Below are 13,968 nucleotides of genomic sequence, written 5' to 3'. Positions count from 1 at the left end.
ACAGATGGCAATTAAGCACATGAAAACATGTTCCATCACCGTCATTGCTTACTAGGGAAATGCAAATTAAAACCACAATAAGATATCAAAGTGGTTAAAATAAATAGTGATAATAATACCAAATGCTGATGAGGATGCAGAAGAACTGTATGGCTCATATGTTGCTGGTAGGAATGTAAAACGGTACAGCCACTCTGGAAAACTGTTTGGTAGTTTCTTTTAAAAGCCAGCATTCAACTACCACGCAATCCAGCAGCTGCACTCCTCTGCACTTATCCCAGAGATATAAAGACTTATATTCACACAACAACCTGTACATTATAGTAATTTTCTTTACAACAGCCAAAAGCAGAAATGACTTGGACATCCTTCAATGTGTGAGTGATTAAACAATCTGTACCATGGCATACTACTCAGCGATAAAAAGGAATCAACTATTGATACACTCAGCAACTCAGATAGATCTCCATAATTATTATGAGTGGGAAAAAAAATCAATCCCCAAAGTTTACATACTGTATGATTCTATTTATATAACATCCCTAAAATGACAAATTATAGAAATGGAAAACAGGTGAACATTTGCCATGGTTAAAGAGGGGAGGGGGAGGGAGGGAAGCAATTGTGGCTGTATAAAGGCAACAGGAGGGATGCTTGTGGTAATGGGTGAAACGTTCTGCATCTTTATTATACCAATATTGATATCCCGGTTTTGAAACTGTACTATAGTTTTGCAAGATGCTGACATTGGGGGAAATGCAGAAGGGGAACAAAGGATCTCTGTATTATTTCTCTGCATGTGAATCTGTAATTATCTCACAATAAAAGTTTAAATTAAAAAAGAAAAGTACCCTCCCCATTTCCAGTAGCCCTTGATTTACTCATTGCTTGGCCTTTTACACCAAGCTGAAAGCCAGACTGCTGAGAGCCGGAGCCAGGCCTGCCCTCTCAGCATTTCCTCTATGCTGACAGCGAGGTCAAGGGCAGCCTGCTGGCATCAGGCCTATCAGGATAGACTGACTCTTAAAAGACAGGATTCAGGGAAGGAAGCAAGCAAGCCTAGTATGGGAGCTTGGAGCAGCAGACTGCCCATCCCAATCATTGTCCAGTGCCCACCAGAAGGTCACTAGGTCCTTGGTGATATGAGACAATGCATCTCCTGGTCACCTGGCCTTGTCCCAGGAGCCAAATGTAAAGTGAGGCCTTAGTTCCTTGGGTCAGTCTTTTTTAGGATGTGCAGAGTGGCAGAGAACCTCTGGATTATTTGTTTCGTGGCCATCTAACTAAGGCTACAAGCATAGCAACGCTACTCCTCCGAGGAGTAAATTTGTGGAGGTGATCTGATTATGCACAGATATGGTCTCATTCTCTTTCAGTCCCCTGCAGTTCTCCAAAACTCTCCCATCAGGCTTCCCTGGTGGAGCAGTGGTTAAGAATCCACCTGCCAATGCAGGGGACATGGGTTCGAGCCCTGGTCCGGGAAGATCCCACATACCGTGGAGCAGCTATGCCCGGGTGCCACAAATACTGAACCTGCGCTCTAGAGACCGTGAGCCACAACTACTGAACCCACGAGCCACAACTACTGAAGCCCGCACACCTAGAGCCCATGCTCCGCAGCAAGAGAAGCCACCACAATGAGAAGCCTGCACACCGCAATGAAGAGTAGTCCCCGCTTGCCACAACTAGAGAAAGCCCGCGTGCAGCAATGAAGACCCTACACAGTCAAAAATTAATTAATTAATTAATTTTTAAAAAACCAAAACTCTCCCATCACCAGAGTCCCTGAAGCACCTAACACTTTTCCCAGCCATGCATCCTGCTGGTATATTTTAGCAGAAGTGAGTCTAATATGGATCTTAACGTGGAGGCTGAAGGAGTCTGTCTCTGCAGGTCATGGATGCTGGAAGCTGGTCCTCAGAGAAAGTCTACTGACCTTTGGTGACACCTGGACCTGAGTCAGAACACCCCTGGATTATTGTGGGAAGTTTGGGGTGCAGTAGCTTGAGTGGAAGATTGGCAGGCAGCTGTGTGTCTGGAAAGGGTGGAAACTGGAGAAATCTGAAAGAACTGCAGCTACCCAACCTGGAGAGGAGGCGGCTGGGGTCATGGCTGCTGCCTTCAGAAATCTGGGGGCCGTCATGGAGAAGGGGAGCTATGCTCTGTGTTACTCCCTGAGTGACAGCAGGTGGGACAGCATGAAAGAAACTACAAACAAGCCCATTTTATTTTCTGGAGCTTCGCAGTGGTGGAACGGACTGCCTGGGGCCATAGCAAGCTCTCGAAGCCTATGGAGATGTTAGGGCTGATGGCCCTTTGAAAGGAACGTTGTGAGGCTAGAATCTCAGATGATTTAAAGACTTTCAGAAGAGGGGCTGGACCAGAATAGATAACTCTATGGATCCTTGAAGCACTAATTCTGATTGCAAGCATCCAGGCCTGTTAGAGATCAGGCCTATTAGGGAGTCAGGATCCATGCTGCAGGTGGGGGGGTCTTCACCAGGGACCATGAAAACGCTGAGTTTCCAACCCCAGCAAACTCCTGGGGTCAGATTCTTGCTTTCTCAGGACTCAGATATCATGTTGAAAACTCCTGAAAGAGGAGGAAACCTCACCTGTGGAGAGCTCAGGGCGTTCTCCCAGAGGACACAGCTACCTGGGAAGCAATAAAGTGTTCTGAGTAAGATGCCTCTATCACCAAGTGCCGTCAGGGCAAAGCTCTTGGGAGCTCCACTCAGCATCTACGGCTCAGCTAACCCCAAGCCCAGTCTGAACCACACTGGCCTGAGCAGAGGCCACCTTATAAACACACCTGCAAGACACATGGGCTGACCTGCTAGTCCAGCCTCCTGCACCTGCTGTCCAGCTGGTCTTTGCTTTAAATCTGAAGTCATGGGCTTCCCTGGTGGCACAGTGGTTGAGAGTCTGCCTGCCGATGCAGGGGACATGGGTTCGTGTCCCGGTCCGGGACGATCCCACATGCCGCGGAGCGGCTGGGCCCGTGAGCCATGGCCACTGAGCCTGCGCGTCTGGAGCCTGTGCTCCGCAACGGGAGAGGCCACAACAGTGAGAGGCCCGTGTACGGCAAAAAAAAATAAATTAATAAATTAATTAATTAATTAATTAATCTGAAGTCAGCAAAGTTTTTCTATAAAGAGCCTGATGAGAAATATTTTAGATTGCCTGGGCCATATCGTCTCTGTGGTTGCAAATACTCAACTCTGAGGTTGTAGCATGAAAGCAGCCAGAGACAGCCTGCAAACGAACGTGACTGTGTTCCAGTAAAACTTTGTGTAGGAAAACTGGTGATGGGCCAGATTTGGCCCATAGGCCATAGTTTGTCCACCCCCGATGTCAACTCGTGACTACCTTAGCCTGGCAGGCTGGATTCTCGCTGATTCTGAGCTACATCCATCAAAGAGCCCTTCCCCTCTGTGCCTGGCCCATTCTCCCAGCCTCCTCCAGGACTTTTGGTTCCTTTGCAGTGGGCCAAGGCCAAAGAACCCACCCCTGGGTACCTCCAGTCTCCCATGCCACTCCCTGCCTCTTGCTGTATTCTCTAAGACACAGAATGTCGTGCGGTTGTCCCAAGTTCCCCTCCCTGCCCTTGCTCATGCCGTGCCCTCTGCCTGGACTGCTCTACCTCCTCCTCTTCATCAGCTGCTTCTTCAGCCCTTCAAAAGCAGCTCAGCCATCTGATCTTTTGGAAGGCTCCTCTGCATCACCCTCCATCACTCTGCAGCCCATGCTGAGCTAGAGGCCCCCTCCTTTCCACTCCTGTAATACTCCATGATTTCACAACTGTTTGAAAATCATCCATTTGTTGGCCTGATTCTCTAATTAGGTTGGGGATTCCCAGAGGGCAGGAGTACTGTCTCACTCATGTATGTGCCAGTAGCACCCAGCCCTGGCTCAGAGTAGGGGCCCCGTAATGGCTGAGAGAACAAGCAGCTGGAGGAATGAATCACCATGCCTGGCCTTTTGCAGGGAGTCGCTGTGCTCTGCGTGCACATTTCCACATCTCCTCACATATTGCCCTGGAGCTTTGTGCGATCATTTTTCCCCAAGTCTGACTCTCATTTCCATCCCCACCCCCTCTGCCTGTCTAACGTTTTCACACTCAGTTCTCTCCTTGGAAGATGGAAACTGCACGCTTCATCCCCCTTCTTCTCGGGACGTCATGAGTGCCCCACACCCTGCACCTCAGCCCCTCCTCAGAGGTGAGCATTTCTCTAGCAGGAATGATCAGGAGTTGAGGCATTTCACCTGAGAATGAATAAGAAGTTTTCAAACCTGAGAGCATCATCACCATTAGAAGATGCTCTGTGTTTGGTTGGTAGCCAGAGGAGCCTGCGGTTGCCAAGAGGTTGGCAATGGAAGAAGAAGGAAAATCCAAGCCCAGATTCCAGCCAGAGAGGCACAAGGAGGGGGTGAAGGGGAGGGGAGAGAAACTGTGAATCACAGCCAGTGGAAAAGCTGAAGACCCTGCCTTCACCAGCTCCTCCCGGCTGTACACTCAAGTCAAACATCAGTCGGCCTGGTCAGTCTTTAAAGTTTCCCTGTACCAGGATGGGGAGAAGGTTGGAAGTTTCAGTTCCATTAGCAGGGTTGCGGGTGGGGCACCAAGAGAGACCTGGACCTCCACGTTCTCATAAACTTATTGACTTCCCCAAGCCCCTATCATGTTGACCCAGGCCGTAAGACTGGGCTTCTGCCTCTCTTTCCCTCCCAGCATGTCAGCCTCTGCTGGCACTGCCTGTGCCCTGAGCCCCAGCCTCCACGATTATAGTATGGCTCCTGACCTAGCTCTGGCCACCATTGCCTCTGGGGTCCAGGATTCCTCCTTCTGCACTCTCTGTCCTTTCCACCCACCTGACACCAGATGCTATGCTGATCCTCTCCAAGTCTCACCACTTCGTGAGATGTCTACTGCCCCTCCTAGGTCTCCAGATTGTCATGCCAGCCCATGCCAGGCTTACGTGCTCTACACACCCATGGACATTTCATTTGGAAACCTGGCAGCCACCACAGGGACCAACCCAACAGCCCTACCAAGCTCCAGACCTGATCAGCCCTGGCACCTCTTTTGCCTACAGGCCTGGTCCTGCTGCGCCTTCATAGTCCTCCCACCAAGCTGTCACTGGTATCAGCCAGACACTATGCAGGAGAAGGGGAGGCATGGAGGGAGCCTTCCCCTTAAGGCATTTTAGCTACCGGCACTGGCTCCTCTGGGAGAAGTATAGACTTTGAGCTCTGAGACTGCACCCCTGGAAGCCCATCCCACCTGGTTCCAGGGCCTGAGGCCTCTCCTGGTCAAGCAAGTGGAAAGGTTTGACTATCCCCAGCTCTACCAAAGGCTGAGGGGAGAAAGAAGTCTAGGTCTGCAGGGCAGGGACCCTGACAGGGGCCCAGGAACACCGGCCTGGATGGCCTGGGGGCTCTAGCACCGGAACAGGGTCCTGCCAGGGACGGATTACGCAGAGTGAGCTGCATCCACCTCCCACAAGCTGGGAGCAGCATAGGAAGGTATTAGGGAAAAGGAGAGTGGACAGGAGGTTAGCAAGACCAGAGAGGGAAGCTGCCCTCTCCGCCTCCCCCTGACCCAGCTGGGAAGTTAGGTCTCATTCCTTCTGACCTAACTTCCCAGCACAGGGCAGTTAGGTCAGAAGGAATGAGAGTCCTAGATCAGAGCCAACCTGCTGAGAGTCAGGCTTTGAATGGCCCCCTCTCCCTGAGCTGTTTCCCAAGGCCTGGCACTGGGCTGGGAGGTTTCAAGCCTGACTCATCCTCGGCAAAACTCTTGCCGGTGGGTATATTGTCCTTATCTTTTTTTTTTTTGGCCACGCCATGTAGCATGAGGGATCTTAGTTCCCCAACCAGGGATCGAACTCGTGCCGCCTGCAGTGGAAGCACAGAGTCTTAACCACTGGATTGCCAGGGAAGTCCCAAGATACTTTTTTTTTTTTTTTAAACAGGTCACAACACTAAGCTTCTAGCCCATTCTGCCAATGCACAAGCTACAAACGCTTGCTCAGCAGTTAAGGGGCATGCTTTAGTATTGATAGCATGTTTGCAAAGTGAATAAAAATCCATGTAAAACAGATATTCAAATAGTTTCCATAGGAACACAGATAAGTGTGACCCCATCACCTAGTCTTCCACATTGTTACATCTGTGCCAACCCTACTCACATGGACATCTCAAAACTAGCAGTAATTAAGTTAAATGGTCCTCCCCAAACCCTTAAATCAAGCTAAACTCACAGTTAACAGCTACAGGAATTGTTGAGGGGAAGGAGGCTTAGAGAGGGTACGTGACCTAGGTGACACCACGAGTGATGGGGTCTGGATTTCACGCTGCTCTGCCCCCTTTCCGCAGCGTGACACAACCTCCCTAGGACATACATCCAAGAGGAAGGCAGGGGAAACAGGAGCAGAGCCAGCCCCAGGCGATGGGACTGGTGGGGCTGAGATGAGCGTGTGCCTGGGAGGCGTGGTGCAGGCAGGCCTCCCGCAGAAGCAGCTGCCTGCGTGGGAAGCAGGAGACAGAGAGACACCAGGTCTCTACTTGGGCACAAGGGACCAGTAGGTGGCCAGACTCTGAACAGCGGTATCCAGTGAGCACTGCTACCCAACAGCAGGGCTTGAGGCCTGACGACTGGGGCCCTGAGTGCCCAGAGGAACAGCCTCCATTTCTCTCCCATGAGCTTTCTCCTCTAGAAGACTATTCTCCCTCCTCCTGGAGCTCTGAGTTTCCTGGAACAGAATCCAGACTCTGCAGCATCCTCCTTTTGGCAAGGTTTCATCAATTAATCTTTCACCCACATTGATCCACTGAAAAATGACTTCCTCGTTATCCATCTTGCAGAGTTTCCACTTGGCAGACTGAACAGCAAAGTCTGCATCAAACTCCAATGCTCTCTGGGCAGGGGGAGGGCCAGGGCTTTGGAGTCAAACAGACCTGCGGGAGAGGCCCAGCTTTGCCACCCTCCAGCTGTGAGACCTTGGGTGTGTTATTTGGTCTCTTGGAACCTCAGTTTCCCCACTTGTAAAACAGCTTAAAGGAACCCCCTTCATTGAGAAGACACACAGCACAATTCATCTGAGATTTTTACAAGTGGCTATACAAGGGTAAGATCTGTTTTCATTCTTATTGTTTTTTAACTGGTTCCCAGGCAGACTGAGGCTGGCCTCTAGCTTCTAGGCCTCAGAGAAGTGAAGTTGAGGGCACAGGCTTGACGGGTGTCCCTAAATGCTCCCCATCACTCCACTGGCCAAAGAAGTCACAGCTTACCCCGCAAGGCAAAAGCCCAGATGTAATGGAGACTCGACATGAAAGCCAAGAAACGGGTGCTTGTTTCAGTTGCAGAAATAAAGACATAGGGTGGTGTGCTCTGAAACACATCGATTGCCCCTCTTCAGACCAGCCAAAGCCTGGGAAGGGTTGCTTGGTGCCATTTCAGAAGTTTCGGGCTGTGGCTTTCCCTATGGGACACTGGCTTCCTTTGCCCTCTGTCCATGCACAAAGGAAAAGGGGTTGAAACTCCACGGCACTGTGGGCCCATCCCCTCTTTTCTGCTTCCTGTCCTCCTCATGCTGTGTGACCAGGATGACACAGGCTTTGATGTCAGATACCTGGTGTCAAGTCCTGGCTCCACCTACTGCCTATCTCTCTGGCTTCAGATTCTTCTTGTAAAATGGAGATGAGACCCATCTTGTCAGGTTTCCGTGAAGATCAAATGGATATAAAAGTGCTTTGTTGGGACTTCCCTGGTGGTCCAGTGGTAAAGAATCCACCTTCCAATGCAGGGAATGCGGGTTTGATCCCTAGTCTGGGAACTAAGATCCCAGATGGCGCGGGGCAACTAAGTCAGCACACCACAAGTACTGAGCTTGTGCGCCTACATGAGAGAGCCCGTGTGCTGCAAACTACAGAGCCCATGTGCTCTGGAGCCCACGCGCCACAACTAGAGAGAGAAAAACCCACACGCCACAACTGGAGACAAGCCCGCGCACCACAACTAGAGAAGCCTGCATGCCGCAACAAAAGATTCTGCATGCTGCAACTAAGACCCAACTCAGCCAAAAAAAAAAGGAAAAGAAAAATTAATGTCTATTTTTTTAAAAGTGCTTTGTTAACCATAAAGTGTTACCTAAACATTATTTCCTGCATTCCTTCCCTTTTGGACAAACACTGCCAACACCCCAATCAAGCCCAGGTCCTCCTGCTCCATAACCAACCCCATACACACACTTCAAGGCAGAAGTGGATCAGTGGAGAGCAGCCAAGAGGGTGGAGTAGAAAGACCCTGGGCTCACTTCCTCCCAAGAGCACACCAAAATCACAACTATCTGCAGTACAACCACTGATGAAAAGAACTGGAACCTACTAGAAAAGGCTGTCTACAGCTAAAGACATAAAGAAGGAAGCACAATGAGACAGGTATCCAGTGGCTAATCAGGGAAGTGAGGGAATGCAGAAGCAAAAGAGGAGCAGTCAAGAAACTATAGTGCAGCCATTAAAGCAGGCTCCTGGTTCCTCCTGAAAGAATATACTTAACAGTATCTTTGAGTTCCTCTGCAGGAACTAAAGCCCCCATCCAGGTGGAGGACAGTAACTTCAGGCTGAGAGCAAGATTCCTGGAGCACCGCCCTGTTACATCAGCACCAACCAATCAGAAGACAGTCACGCACCCTGCAGCCCTCACCCCAAATTTTGCCTATAAAAACTTCTCCCTGAAAACCATTGGGCAATTTGGGGGTTTGGAGCACGAGCCACTTGTTCTCCTTGCTTGGCCCTGCAATAAACCTTTCCCTGCTCCAAACTCTGATGTATAGGTTTGTTTGGCTTCACTGTGCGTCAGGCACACAAACTTGCATTCGGTAACAGAAGGAGGGACGGATTCTAAATATAATCAAACCCCATCTTTCCCCCTTCCCCTGTGGGTGACCCACAAACTGAAAAATAATTATAGTGCAGAGGTTCTCCCACAGGAGCGACAGTTCTGAGCCCCACGTCAGGCTCCCCAGCCCAGGGGTTCGGCACCGGGAAGACGAGCCCTCAGAGCATTTGGCTTTGAAGGCCAGCTGGGCTTAATTGCAGGAGCCCTTCAGGACCAGGGGAAGTAGAGACTCCACCCTTAAATGGTGCATATAAAACCTCATGTGCACCAGGACCCAGGGCAAAAGAAGTAATTTGATAGGAGCCTGAGCCAGACCTACCTGCTGCTCTTGGAGAGTCTCCTAGGGAAGGGGGAGTGGGCTGCTGCAGCTCACCCTGGGGACACAGACACCGGCAGCGGCCATTCCTAGGAGCTGATTCTACCGTGAGGAAAGCGGTGCCGCCGGGCGCCATTGCATGCGCTCCTCCCTCTCGCGTTTAGCGCCAAGACGTGGCCCCGCCCAACAGCCTGCAGGTGCCGCTGGGACGCCTCAGGCCAAACAACCAACGGGGCGGGGACACAACCCCCTCATCAGCGACAGGCTGTCTAAGGACTAAAGAGTCCACAGCCGCCTGTAGACGCAGCCCTAGACACGGCCCTGCCCACCAGAGGGCCAAGAGCCCGCTCCACTCACCAGCCCCACCAGGAAGCCTGCACAAGCCTCAACCACCAGGGGGCAGACACCAGAAGCAGAAAACTATGATTCCCCAACGCAGGCCAGACCCTACCCTGGGACCAGCTGGGCCCTGGCCCTGCCCACTAGCAGACCAATGCAACCTTCAGGACACCCCCGACCCCATACCCAACAGTGTCAGGAACAGCCTCCCACACCCACCAATGATTTGAAATGGGCCCTGGGATGCCTGGGTCCTGCAGCTAGACTCCAGGAACCAGCTCTGTCTGCCAGTAGTCCCGCACTAATCCCAGGCCCCGGCTTCACCTGCCAGTGGGTGGGCAGCAGCCCCAGAATCTTCGGGACCCTGACTCTGCCAGCCAGTGAGCCAGCCCTAGCCCCGGGGCCTCCTAGGGTTCTGCGACCAGCCACCTCGTGACCAGGCCCCGCTGAACAGCAGCCAGCGGCATCTGCACGAGGGCGGGCCTGGCAACCAACCAGACTAGGGGCCAACCAAGCCCACCAGACCACGCACACAGTCAACCCGCCACAACAGAAGGACCCACACCGCCCTCTTAGGGGGCATCCCTAGAGCCTATAGCTTGGGTGAGGAAAGGAGAGTGCACTGCTGGGATGCATAGGATGCCTCCTACAGAGGGCTACTTCTCCAAGGTCAAGAAACATAACTAACCTACCAGACACATAAAAATACAAATAGCAACTTAGACAGACTGAGGTCGCAGTTCTTCAGAAGAAGAACTAAGTGAAGTGGAGATAGGCAATCTACCCGAGAAAGGCAGGAGTGGATCAGATCAGATGCACTGAGACCTAAAATCAACCACAACAATGTGTTTCCCTCCCAGAGGACCATGCACTTGTTGACCTGAAACAAAAAGACTGCCAGTAATTTCTCCAGCAAAAATGGGTTTATACGGGGTCAGCAGAGAACTACACTCCAGAGTCTGCAACCATGGCGAGCCACAGGTAAGTCTCCACGTGGCAAGGGAAGGAGAATGCTCTTATAGAGGGGAAAAGGAAGTTGGGAGGGCTACAGTAAACAAAGAGTCCAGTGCTTTTCACTGGCTGACTCCTTGCCAGGGAAAAAGAGGAGTCTTACTTCTCTCTGTTGGGCTCTGCTATCATCACAGGGCATGAGAGCTCCCCCTTCTGGTCTCTTGACTCTATCTGATTAAGGTTTCTATTTATTAATTTTTTACACATTAAAAGTTTTCTCTCTGTGGAGGGAAGAGAGCCCCTCTATTACAGGATTTCAGGAGAAATAAGCAGGTAGAAGGACTACAGGGTGGCGGGGTGGGGGTGGGGTGTGGATGATTGGGTTCCTTGCCTCTGAGTTCTACCAGGAGCAAAGCTGATTCTTGGGGAAGATTAGTGTGGGGTACCTGGTAGTTCAATCAGAAAATACTGCAGGATCTGGGCAGGCTCTTCCATTCTCCTTCCACTGCCCTCCCCCTGCTCCAGACTCCCAGAGCTGGGAGACCAGAACTCATTCTCTCTGTGAAACTCCCTGTTTGCAGTTCTACCCATTGCTTGATGGCTGATATACCACAGCTCTACTACTCATGTGGAGGTTGAAGACAGCTCATCCATAGAACCTAAAAGCAGCCAATCATAGAAAGTTACGATTTTTTTAAATTTTATTGAAGTGTAGTTGATTTACAATGTTGTGTTAATTTCTGCTGTATAGCAAAATGATTCAGTTATACATATATATATTCTTTTCCATTATGGTTTATTACATGATATTAAATATAGTTCCCTATGTTATACAGTAGGACCTTGTTGTTTATTCATTCTATATATAATAGTTTGCATCTGCTAATCCCAAACTCCCAATCCATCCCTCCCCCACCCCCCTCAAGATTTTTTTTTTTTTTTTTTTTGCGGTACGTGGGTCTCTCACTGTTGTGGCCTCTCCCGTTGCGGAGCACAGGCTCTGGACGTGCAGGCTCAGCAGCCATGGCTCATGGGCCCAGCCACTCCGTGGCATGTGGGATCTTCCCGGACCGGGGCACGAACCCGTGTCCCCTACATTGGCAGGTGGACTCTCAACCACTGCGCCACCAGGGAAGCCCTCAAGATTTTTTTTAATGTCCGTCTGAATTTGCCATTTGGGCAAGAAGCAGTCATAACTAAAAGCTCAGACTGCCCGAGTTCAAATCCTTAGCTCTACTTATCAGCTTGAGCTAGTTGCTTTTCCTGTGTGCCCAGTTATCTCAAAAATGGAAGTAAGAATAATAGATTTTTAGCACTTCCCTGGTGGCACAGTGGTTAAGAATCCGCCTGCCAATGCAGGGGACACAGTTTCGAGCCCTGGTCTGGGAAGATCCACATGCCGCGGAGTAACTAAGCCCGCGAGCCACAACTACTGAAGCCCGCGCACCTAGAGCCCATGCTCCGCAACAGGAGAAGCCACTGCAATGAGAAGCCCTTGCACCGCAACGAAGAGTAACCCCCGCTTGAAGCAATTAGAGAAAAGCGCACGCACAGCAAGGAAGACCCAACGCAGCCAAAAATAAAAATAAATAAAATAAATAAATTTAAAAAATAAATAAACACTAAATTTTCACAGCAGCACCGTTGAGTAGAACAGAGGATGTGCTTGGCAATGTCAAGAGGTCCCCTGCGTAGGTTCAGAAGAAATGCCTCCAGGCTCTCTCTTTCTGACCTAGCTAGTCATGAAGTTGTTTCCTTATTTTAAAAAAAAAAAATTTTTTTAAGGATAAAATTCGTTAATATAATTGAATAGTGCCTGGTATCATGTAAGTGCTACATGTGTTTGTAGCAGCTATTGTTGTTATTGTTGCTGTTGTGTTATTGTTGTTGTGTAACTGCTGATAAAGTGATGGACTGAAACACACATTGATCTTAAAGTTCCCAGCACCTCCAGCATTTGTGTTTTAACAAGCCCTCCAGGTGATTCTGATGCACACTAAAGTTTTAAACCTCTGGGCTAGAGGGGTGAACAATAGTTCCCATTTTTAAAAAGTGCTGATACCCTTAACTAGATGAAAAAAATGTACAGACTCAGTTATTATAAGAGAAAGGAAAATTAAAATTATATTGAGATATCATTTCTCATTATCCAATTGGCAAAAATCCAAAAATTTGATGACAAATTCTATTGGTGAATCTGTGGGGGAAATAGCATTCTTATACATTGCTGGTGGAAATGCAAAAGGTTACATTTGGCAATATTCAGCCAAATTACATATTTAGTCACCTTTTAAGCCATAATCCCACATCTAGGAGTCTATTCTAAAGGGTTGCTGGCAAAATATGAAAGGAAAAAAATTAATGAATGAGACTATTCATTGCAGCATTATCTTTAAAAGCAAAAGATTAGAAACCACTCAAATATCAAGAGAAGACTGGTTGAATAAACTATGGTACATCTGTACAGAGGAGTACTAGGCATCTATGAAAAGGAATGAAGAAGGTCTCTATCTTCTATTGTGATCTCTAAGATACCAGGTTAAGTGAAGAAAGCAAGTGGGAATAAAGTATGTAGTGGTATTTTACCATTTATCTAAAAGAGAGAAACAATATGCCTATTGTTTTTTATTAACACACAATACAGGATATGTTGGACTCTTTATGCCCTATCTTACATTTTCACAGTCCATGTATTAGCTCCATGCAGCCACTGCTGCAGCAACCAGCTGTGCACAGCTGTAGCCTGTCATAAGCTGCATTTTCCTCTGAAATGTGTTGGCCACTGCTGACAACCACTGTGGTTCATCAGCACACTTGGAAGTTCCAGGGGAGTTAACACCCCCAGGGCAATCCTTGACCAACAGGGGACAAGAACACAGGAGCCATGGATCAGTACTCCCATCCTCCACGTCTTGAGCAGACAATTCCGAGGCACATTCTACACAGTTCCTCAGAAGGTTCTTGGTGGCGTAAGCCCCAGCTACCCTTTGTAGTTAATCAGCTCAATAACACATTCTTAGACTGATCTTCTTACTTGTTTCTCTCTTCCTTTATCTCTCATTATCGTCTCCTGGGGTCACCTCCAAAAATTAATTACCTGCACATAGTCATGTCTCATAGTCTGCTGTGTGGAAAAACCCAAAGTAAGGCAAATAATAAACTATTTTTAAAATGTTAATAATTACTTATAGGAACGGGAGAGAATAAGGTGGAGAGAATAGGAATAGAAACTAGATTTTATGAATATACCTTACATTTTAGATTTGACATTTGATACATTTAAGTATTTTACATAATTATAGAACAAGTTCAACTTCAAAAAGTCATCCATAAAATTGAAAGTAAAATGAAACAAAAGCCTAAATGTGTGTAATGTTGGAGGCATAATCACACAGAGAACCTCTCTAAGTGACTTTAAAACACATAATTTAACTCCATATTCCTAGTGCAATCAACCCTA

This window comes from Mesoplodon densirostris, chromosome 7, assembly GCF_025265405.1.
Source record: "Mesoplodon densirostris isolate mMesDen1 chromosome 7, mMesDen1 primary haplotype, whole genome shotgun sequence".
NCBI lineage: Eukaryota > Metazoa > Chordata > Mammalia > Artiodactyla > Ziphiidae > Mesoplodon > Mesoplodon densirostris.
The sequence above is the reverse complement of the archived record's forward strand: the minus strand, read 5'-3'. Positions refer to the sequence as shown.